Source organism: Zingiber officinale, chromosome 4B, assembly GCF_018446385.1.
Source record: "Zingiber officinale cultivar Zhangliang chromosome 4B, Zo_v1.1, whole genome shotgun sequence".
Taxonomy (NCBI): domain Eukaryota; kingdom Viridiplantae; phylum Streptophyta; class Magnoliopsida; order Zingiberales; family Zingiberaceae; genus Zingiber; species Zingiber officinale.
In genome coordinates, this window is record NC_055993.1 from 65,389,881 (window position 1) to 65,399,886 (window position 10,006).

The 10,006-nt window shown below is 41.5% G+C and overlaps 1 long non-coding RNA gene across 1 annotated transcript; it reads left to right on the forward strand.

Moving 5' to 3' along the window:
• Positions 1-7,911: 7,911 nt before the first annotated feature.
• LOC121977578 lies at positions 7,912-9,034 on the forward strand. Its single transcript, XR_006110941.1, has 4 exons — positions 7,912-8,449; positions 8,522-8,597; positions 8,685-8,754; positions 8,974-9,034. It is a non-coding gene; the product is annotated as an uncharacterized LOC121977578 (long non-coding RNA).
• The last annotated feature ends 972 nt before the right edge of the window (positions 9,035-10,006 follow it).

Genomic DNA, 10,006 nt, shown 5'->3' on the forward strand with positions numbered 1-10,006 from the left:
ATTATGAGATCTGGCAGATGGATGTCAAAACCGCGTTTCTGAATGGAAACTTGCTCGAGGTTGTGTACATGACACAACCTGAGTGATTTGAAGATCCACTACATACTGGCAGAGTATGCAAGCTGCATAAGTCCATTTATGGACTAAAGCAAGATTCTCGGAGCTGGAATCTTCGATTTGATGATGCGATCAAATAGTTTGGTTTCATCAAGAATGAAGATGAACCCTGTGCCTACAAGAAGGTTGTTGGGAACACAGTTGTCTTTCTTGTATTGTATATGAATGACATACTACTCATTGGAAATGACATCCCTTTGCTGCAGTCTATAAAGACTTGGCTTGGGAATTATTTCTCAATGAAGGACTTAGGTGAAGTAGCCTGTATTCTAGGCATAAAGATCTATAGAGATAGATCTAAGAGATTGCTTAGCCTAAGTCAAAGTACATATATTGACACGGTATTACTACGGTTTGCCATGCAGAATTCCAAGAAAGGATTTCTGCCGATGTCACATGGTGTGAGTCTTTCGAAGACTCAAAGTCCCTCTTCTAGAGAGGAGAGAGACCGCATGGATAAGATCCCTTATGCTTCAGCCATAGGATCTATCATGTACGTCATGCTATGTACTCATCCTGATGTTTCGTATGCTTTGAGCATGACGAGCAGATACCAGTCAGATCCAGGTGAACGTCACTGGATAGCGGTCAAGAATATTCTTAAGTACTTGAGAAGGACTAAAGAATATTTCTTGATATTTGGAGGCGAGAGCGAGCTAGCCGTAAAGGGTTACAGTGATGCCAGCTTCCAAACTGACCAGGATGATTATAAATCACAGTCTGGGTTTGTGTTTTGCTTGAATGGTGGTGCTGTGAGCTGGAAGAGTTCAAAGTAGGACACAGTTGCTGATTCTACAATAGAGGCCGAGTATATTACTGCATCAGAAGCAGCAAAGGAGACAGTTTGGATCCGCAAGTTCATTACTAAGCTTGGGGTGGTTCCTAGCATAACCGATCCTATAGAGCTCTATTGTGACAACAATGGAGCAATTGCACAGGCTAAGGAACCTCGCTCACACCAGCGGACCAAACACATACTACGGCGCTTCCATCTCTTTCGAGAGATCATCGATAGAGGAGATGTGAAGATTTGCATAGTACCCACAGAGGCTAACGTCGTTGATCCCTTGACCAAGGCTTTGGCACAGAGAAAGCATGATGGTCACACTAGGTCATTGGGCCTTAGAGCTTACACTGATTGGCACTAGTGCTAGTGGGAGATTGTTAGTTAGAGCCCTAGAGCCAATCATATGATGATTGTTGTATGGACTCGATATATCATATTCCTATATATTTATAAAGACATTTCTTTATGGTTATTATATTTACTTGTATTGGTGCATAATAACAAAGTATAATAGCGTCCTTGAGTAGAAGGTGTTTATCTATATCAATCAATTGGTTGAATTAATAGTGAGATGATATAGAGAACACTACTCTTAATCATTCCTAGTCAAGTATTAACATTCAGAGACAATGTTAATGCGATGAGACTAGCATGTAGGTCAACTCGATGACTTGATCTCACAAGTCATGGATATAGAGATATCAAGTTGACACATGAGTATTCATTGGAGAATGTATACTGAATGACCTGTCATGAGAAATTATCATGGATCATTATATGAGTGTCATATACTTTCTCATGTGACTATTAGTATGACTATCGGTCCTTGGACCTGAAGTCACCATGGTTCCCTACATAAGGAGTTGCATACTTTGGCTTCGTCAAACGTCACCCGTAACTCGGTGGACTATAAAGGCGATTACTGGGTATGAAACAAATTATGCGGAGGGATGTGAGTGATGTAGATGGGATCTATCCATCCTATATGACGGGAGTGACATCATGATTCTTGATAGAGTAAGACCACTAAGTGCATGATCATGCCCAAATGAGTCAATATGAGATATTGAGCTCATTTGTTAAGAGTGATTCTACTTGGAGTTCAAGATATAGATTGATTAGAGGATGACACGGTCTATGCCTCAATTGATCAATCTAGATATCAAGGATAGAAGGGCATTGTCATATATTATGAAGGTCACAATTAGTAGTCACAAAGGTGATGTTGGATCTCAACATTCTTGTAACTTGGGTAGTAATGATGTGTTTCTAGATACCACTTATTACTTATGCTTCTAAATGGGTTTAGGAGCATTGTCAACGTTACAAGAACCTATAGGGTCACACACAAAGGGCAATTAGATGGAGATTAGGTTCATATGATGAACCAAGAGGATTAGGTTCATATGATGAAACAAATTGGATTAAGAGTAATCCAAATTACATTAATTGAGTAAGACTCGATTGAGTTAGACTTGAGTTAGTCTCAAGTGAGGCTAGACTTGAGTTTGACTCAAGTGTGGCTTGATGATGATATTCATTGAATTTTAAATTCAATTTTAAATGGTGACATTTATTGAATTATGAATTCAATTTGAATATTAGATTCAAATTTTGATTCAAATTATGAAGAGAAGTGGAGTTTCAAAATGGTCATTTAATGAATAATGAATATTCATTAAATACTCATTAATGGAGTTAATGAGCATTAAGTATTTTCATTAGATGAAAATACTTAAGCCATTTTACTCTTATTTTTCATCATGAATGGATCATCATTATTATTCCTCTCTTCTAGCTCTCTCTCTCTCTCCTCCATTGCCGAGCCAACCAAGAGTGCTAGCACACTCTAAGTGGTTCTTTTCCACCTATTGCCCATATGGATACATATAGAGGAGTGTACGCTTGACACTCTCGAGATCCGACAACCTTTTGGACGAGTGAGATAAGCGAAGGGCTTCGCAATAAGGGTAACGCTTCTTATTCATGTGGATCTAAGGTAGATCTAGGTTAGAAACATGTACATGATTTATTTTATATATCTTCGCATGGATCCGTGGCAAGCTTTCGAGGTTTCCGCAATGCAAAAAGCTATTTTTGCGGCTCGAAAGTCCCAACACTAATAGATTCTAGGCAAGTGAAAAACCTTAGGGGGAGGTAACCCTAGGTCTTAGGGGGTGGTAACCCTAGGTTATGGAAAACCCTAGGGGGAGGTAATCCTAGGTCCTAGGGGGTGGTAACCCTAGATTATGGAAACCCTAGGGGGAGGTAACCCTAGGTCATTGAAGTCTTGGAGGGTCGAGCACTTTGGTGGAATCCTAGAGACGGGGACTCTAGGTGAAAATCCTGGTGGTCGCGGACCAGGTGAAAGTCTAGACAAGTCATGGAGCAGACATCCAACATGAAGACATGAAGTTGTGGGTGCCGAGCAAAAGTTCGGCCGATCTGGAGGACCAATCTGGTAAAAGATAACTCTCCTGATAGGAGTAGGTGAGGACGCATTCCCCATTAAGGGAACAGTAAGCCTCGATTCGACCTAGGGTTTCTAGAGGAAATCTAAAACTCAGAATCAGACAGTTCGAAGGCTGTCAAAAGTTATATTGCTTTACTATTATTTGTTATTTGTTTAACTCTATTTTGTAGGGAAACTAACATTTTGCAGGTTGAAGTTTCGACCTTGATCGGTCCACCAAACCGGGGATCGATAGATCAAACCTTCAAGCAAGCAGAGTAGATTTCCAGTCAGCTGATCAGGTTCGACCGAAGGATCGGTCGACCGAACCTTGGGTTCAGTTGACCAAATCGAGGATAGGAATCAGTGTGATTTAATCAGGTTGATCAGGTCAGCTAGCGAGGTCAACGGGATCGGTCGACCGAACAGCATGATCAGTCGACCGAACGAAGACTCATCCGAAGCTGAATCTGGACAGGAAGACCGACTAATTCAGGTAGGATCGGTCAACCAAAAGGTGGGATTGGTCAATCGATCAGCGACAAGTCAAACTTGATTCCGAGATCAGTGGATTTGGATTAGGTTTGGGTTGGCTATTTAGGGAGGGCTCAACTAGTTGCTTCAACAATCATTCAAAGATCAAGAGCTAACAATTTTTGCTCTCTCCTACGCTACTCCCACAATCAACAAACGACTTTTATTTATAGTATTGTCGGTAACTTAATTATATTGCAATTGTACTTAATATCTGCACTTATTTCTGAATCTATAGCGATTGCCTAAAGAAAGTGACCAATGATCATGGGCCTTGGAGTAGGAGTCGTCATAGGCTCCGAACTAAGTAAAACCAAAGGTGTTAGCTTTGTTTTACTTGTTCTTTATTCCGCTACGTTATTCTGTATTTTCTGAAATGAGTGAAAAAGTCATGCGTGCTATTCACCCCCCTCTAGCACACATCGATCATACAATGGCCACTCCTATTTCACATCGTTAGCTTGTCGATGAGAGTTTTCTACAATGTCAGTAGCTCAGTTCTTATCCTTGACCAATCCCTCTGCCATGTCAGTGTTGTTGGGATGTATACTATAAGCCTAACTTTTGTATGAACATCTGTTTTTGAGATATTTTGAAATGAGAATTAGTTTGGTCAAATGTCTACATTTTATATTTATATATATGTCGATGCAGTTGTCCATTTAATTTATATTGTAGATAACATGGCGCGTGGTGCCACATAGAAGATCATGTTATCGGTTCCTTATAAATTATAAATAGTAGTTCACAACCAAGATGGATAGGGATAAACCATTAGAATGATTGTAGTGTAATTTGGTATTAGTTTGCCTTGACTCTATAATTACATTAGTACACTATGTGTGTATTGAGCAAGACCATTTGAGGTTGTTCGATTTATACTGACTATATAAAAGAACAAAACCTCTATTATTATAGATGCACGTACTCTTAATCCCGATATAATAACAAACACATATACTTAGTATTTATTTCTTTAACTTATCAATGGGTGAGATTTATTTGTTAAATCAATAGACCCGATAAGTTGGGAGATAGTACAATTTATATGGTGTGTTATTGATTATAAAGGGAAACTATTGTTGGGTTTTTCGGGTCGCGAAAACCATTTTATCGTTTCGCGGAAACCCCGAAACCCCCATGCCACCGGATCCGTGCGAAGTAAAACTAACGAAAAACATGACGAGTACGAGTTTTATGCTAGTTCTAAACTAGGAGAAGGAATTACCCTTGATGCGAAGCCCTTCGTGTATCCCGCTCTTCCAAGTGATGCCGGATCTCGAGGTTGTCAAGTGTACAACCCTCTAGAAGTATCCACACGAACAAATAGGTGGAGAAAACCTAACACAAAGGTGTGCTAGCACCTTGGTAAGGTTCGGCCAAGAGAGGAGAGGGAGAAAGGTTGAGAGCTTGAGGAAGAAGATGATGGAATAAAATGCCTTGAATAAAAAAAATGAATTTCATTCACACACAATAAGTGGTCGGCCACCTCTTGAAGTTGTAACCTCTATTCTCTTTAATGTGGCCATTAAAGAGGGGATTTGTAACCTCTATTAGGTGGCACACACATGTGCTGACTATGATGATGTGGCACATCATCATTGGCCACTTAATGCCAACTCACAAATGATGTGGCATAAAGTCAAGTCAAACTTGACTTTTCCTCTTCCTCTCAAGTCAAGTCAAACTTGACTTAATCTCTCTCATGGTTGATCTAATCCAACCATTTAATTCAAGCCAATTTAATATAATGAATCTAATTCATTTAATTAAATTGATTCAATGAGTCATAATCTAAATTAGACTCATTGAACACATGAATCAACTTGAGTCCAACTCAATTAGCCCAATTAAGATTACTCTTAATCCAATTTGATTCATCACATGAATCTAATCCTCTTGGTTCATCATATGAACCTAATCTCCATCTAATTGTTCTTAGTGTGTGACCCTATAGGTTCTTGTAACGTTGGCAATGCCCCTAAACCCATTTAGGAGCATAAGTAATGAGCGGTATCTAGCAACACATCATTACTACCCAAGTTACAAGAATGTTGAGATCCAAAATCACCTTGTGACTACTAATTGTGACTCCTCACAATATATGACAAGTGTCCTTCTATCCTAGACATCTAGATTGATCAATGTGAGGCATAGACCGTGTCATCCTCTGACCAATCTAAATCTTGAACTCCAAGTAGACTCACTAAATCAAATAAGCTCAATATCTCATATTGACTTATTTGGGCATGGCCATGCACTTCGTGGTCTCACTCTATCAAGAATATCGATGTCTCTCCCGGCATATAGAAGGGATAGATTTCATCTACATCACTCACATCCCTCTGCATAATTCGTTACATACCCAGTAATCGCCTTTATAGTCCACCCAGTTACGGGTGACGTTTGACGAAACCAAAGTACATAACTCCTTATGTAGGGAACCATGGTGACTTCAAGTCTAAGGACTAGTAGTCATACTAATAGCCACATGAGAAAGTATATGACACTCATATAACGATCCATGATACTTTCTCATGGCGGGTCATTCAGTATACATTCTCCAATGCATACCCATGTGTCAACTTGATATCTCTATATCCATGACTTGTGAGATCAAGTCATCGAGTTGACCTACATGCTAGTCTTATTGCATTAACATTGTCCCTGAATGTTAATACTCAACTAGGAATGATTAAGAGTAGTGTTCCCTATATCATCTCACTATCGGTTCAACTAACCGATTGATATAGGTAAGAACCTTTTACTCAAAGACGCTATTATACATAGTTTATTTGGCACCAATACATGTAAGTATAATAACCAAAAATAAATGCCTTTATTTATATAAGAATATGATACAACAAGTCCATAATACAATCATCAAATTATTGGCTCTAGGGCTCTAACTAACAATCTCCCACTAGCACTAGTGCCAATCATTGTAGGCTCTAAGCCCCAATGACCTAGTGTGACCATCATGCTTTCTCTGTGCCAAAGCCTTGGCCAAGGGATCTGCGATGTTAGCCTCTGTAGGTACTCTACAAATCTTCACATCTCCTCTCTCGATAATCTCTCGAATGAGATGGAAGCGCCGTAGTATGTGTTTGGCCCGCTGGTGTGAGCGATGTTCCTTAGCCTGTGCTATAGCTCCATTGTTGTCACAATAGAGCTCAATAGGGTCAGCGATACTAGGAACCACCCCAAGTTCAGTGATGAACTTGAGGATCCAAATTCCCTCCTTTGCTACCTCTAATGCAACAATGTACTCGGCCTCTGTCGTAGAATCAGCGACTGTGTCCTGCTTCGAACTCTTCCAGCTCACAGCACCACCATTAATGCAAAACACGAACCCTGACTATGATCGATAATCATCCTGATCGGTCTGGAAGCTGGCATCACTGTAACCCTTTACAGCTAGTTCATCATTGGCTCCATATATCAAGAAATATTCTTTAGTCATTCTTAAGTACTTAAGAATATTCTTGACCGCTATCCAGTGACTTTCACCTGGATCTGACTGGTATCTACTCGTCATGCTCAAAGCATACGAGACATCAAGACGAGTACATAGCATGGCGTACATGATAGATCCTATGGCTGAAGTATAAGGGATCTGATCCATGCGGTCTCTCTCCTCTCTAGAAGAGGGACCTTGAGTCTTCGAAAGACTCACGCCATGTGACATCGGCAGAAATCCCTTCTTGGAGTTCTGCATGGCAAACCGAAGGAGTACCTTGTCAATGTATGTACTCTGACTTAGGCTAAGCATCCTTTTAGATCTATCTCTATAGATCTGTATTGTAAAATACCGGAAATAGGCGAATATTAATAAAGGAATTTTTCGGGATTTTTGGAAATTTTCCGGGAATTTTTCGGAGCTCGTATGGACAAGTTAACGGGGATAAAACGGGACCCGGGGAAAGCCTGTTTAGGCTACCCTGTTTTAATGAGGAAAAGTTTTATTTCCTTTTCTTTTTTTTCTTTTTCTTTTCTACTTCTCTTATTCTTTCCCCCCCGCGAGCCGTGCGTGCCCTATTTCCCCGACCCCGAGCGGTTTCCCTTTTCTTCCTCTCTTCTCACTCGGAGCCGATCCACTTTTCTTGCTCCTGTGCCCTAGCGCCGAGCCGCACTGCCGACGCTACTGCCGCCAGCGATGCCGAGCGCCGGCCACCAGGACCGGTACCAATCGTCAGTGCCCTAGCCTCAGCCCGCGACACCCATCTCCTCGGGTCGCCACCGCTGGCAGCGGCGTTGCCAGCCGAAGCCCTAGAGTCGATTCCTCTCTTCCTCGCTTCTCCTGAACGTCGGCAGATGACCTATTGCCTCTGCCCTAGCTTGGATCGCGAGCCCTCCTCTGCGCCCTAGCTCCCTGATTTGAGGAGTTTCCTCTTCTGCCATTGCTGAGAGCCGAGAGCCGCCGTCGCACGGAGAGTGCCGGCCACCCTTCCTCTGCCCTCGAGGCCGAGCCACATTGTCGAGTTCTCTTTTCCCTTCGTGCCGTCTGCTCTAGTCGCCTTGCACCGTCACCACAGCCGAACCACTTCACCGGCCACCAGGTTCTGCCGAGCCCTAGTCTTGATCTTCTTCTTGATTCCTTTGATTCCAGCACTGAGGGTTTGTTCTACCAGGATTTTGTGCTGTGGAGTGTCTGATTTCCAGGTGCTAATCCTCTCCGGCAGTAAATTGCCTTGGCTGTGATTGAAGGTGAGGTGCACAGATTGATATAGAATTATGTTATCATTAGTGTGATGATTTCTTAAGCTCTATTTTGATATAGACAGTGAATCGCAGGTTATTGCTTGGATTCCAGCAACTACCTCTGTTCCGGCAGCAACGTTACCGGTTGAGGCTTCAGAATTAGGTAAGTGGAGGAGGTAATTTTGAATACGAACTAGATTTAATTCTAGCTATGAAAAGGATAGGGTTATTGGGGCGATAAGAAATGATTAGGGTTAAGGAAACTAACCCTAGTTGGTCGAGGTTTATGGATTAGGGTTTTGCCCTAATTTAGTGTAAGAGATTTTATTTAGTTATTTATATGATTGTAGCTAAATAAAATATATTTCTATTCGTGACTCAGGGTTTTGACACGAGACGAGCATCTCGACGTCCGAGTTGGACCGGACTGATCTTATTTTCCTATTGGAGGCGGGTACTTTGACTTATGTCTTTTGATATGCATGATAATATGTTTAACATATAACAGTAATTGTGTTACCTGTTTATTTCGGTTGGTCACTACATGATTAGTACATGTTGTTTGTTTATTTATTCTGCACTGCATATTATCTACGATCACATATGCCTTAGGTAGTGACCTAACCACATGCTCTGTTATATTCTGGATCTAGGGTTTATTTGATACCCTCTTCGATTTGTGTACCTTCTATTTGATACGTCTTCTTGTGGTACACACTTTGTATCTATTTATATGGATCATGCCATGTTATTCATGAGATTGCCATGTTTAGTATCATGCATCATGATTGCATGCTGTGCGATTGTCGGCTCTACTTTGGTTGAGCTCATCGCCAGTTACCTGTACTGCACACATCACCCATGGTTGTATATCTGGTGGTGTGTGGCGGTTCTTAGCTCCGTTGGTCGGTGACTCGGCGTGGTGGCGGCCGTGATCGCCTCTGTTTGGCTCCGTTGGCATTTAGGGTAGCAGCGTGGCCGGCAGATGGTGGACTTTGTTTGGCTCCGTTGGTCGGGAGACTCAGCGTGGTAGCCGTGAGATATCCTCCCGGCATCGTCTCTGGGAGATGAGAGCATTGAGCTCCCCATTTATGATTTGGGGTCACAGGACGAGGACAGCATTCCGTTTACTCTGTCATTGCACAGGAGCATTGATTTCAGAGTATGGGGTTGACATATGCATTTATTGCATTTTTATTTGCTTGTGATTGCTGCACTTATATGCTGCATTTGTTTGGATGTATTGATTGACATGCATACAGGATTATGACTCACTCGGTCTGACGACCTGTTACCTTTATACTTTGATCCGGTCAGTACAGTTATCTTCTGATTTCATTTCAGTTGCATCTATCCTCCTCATATTCAGGAGACTGTACGCATGATTAGTGTTGTCTGTTATTTGTTTTATTATG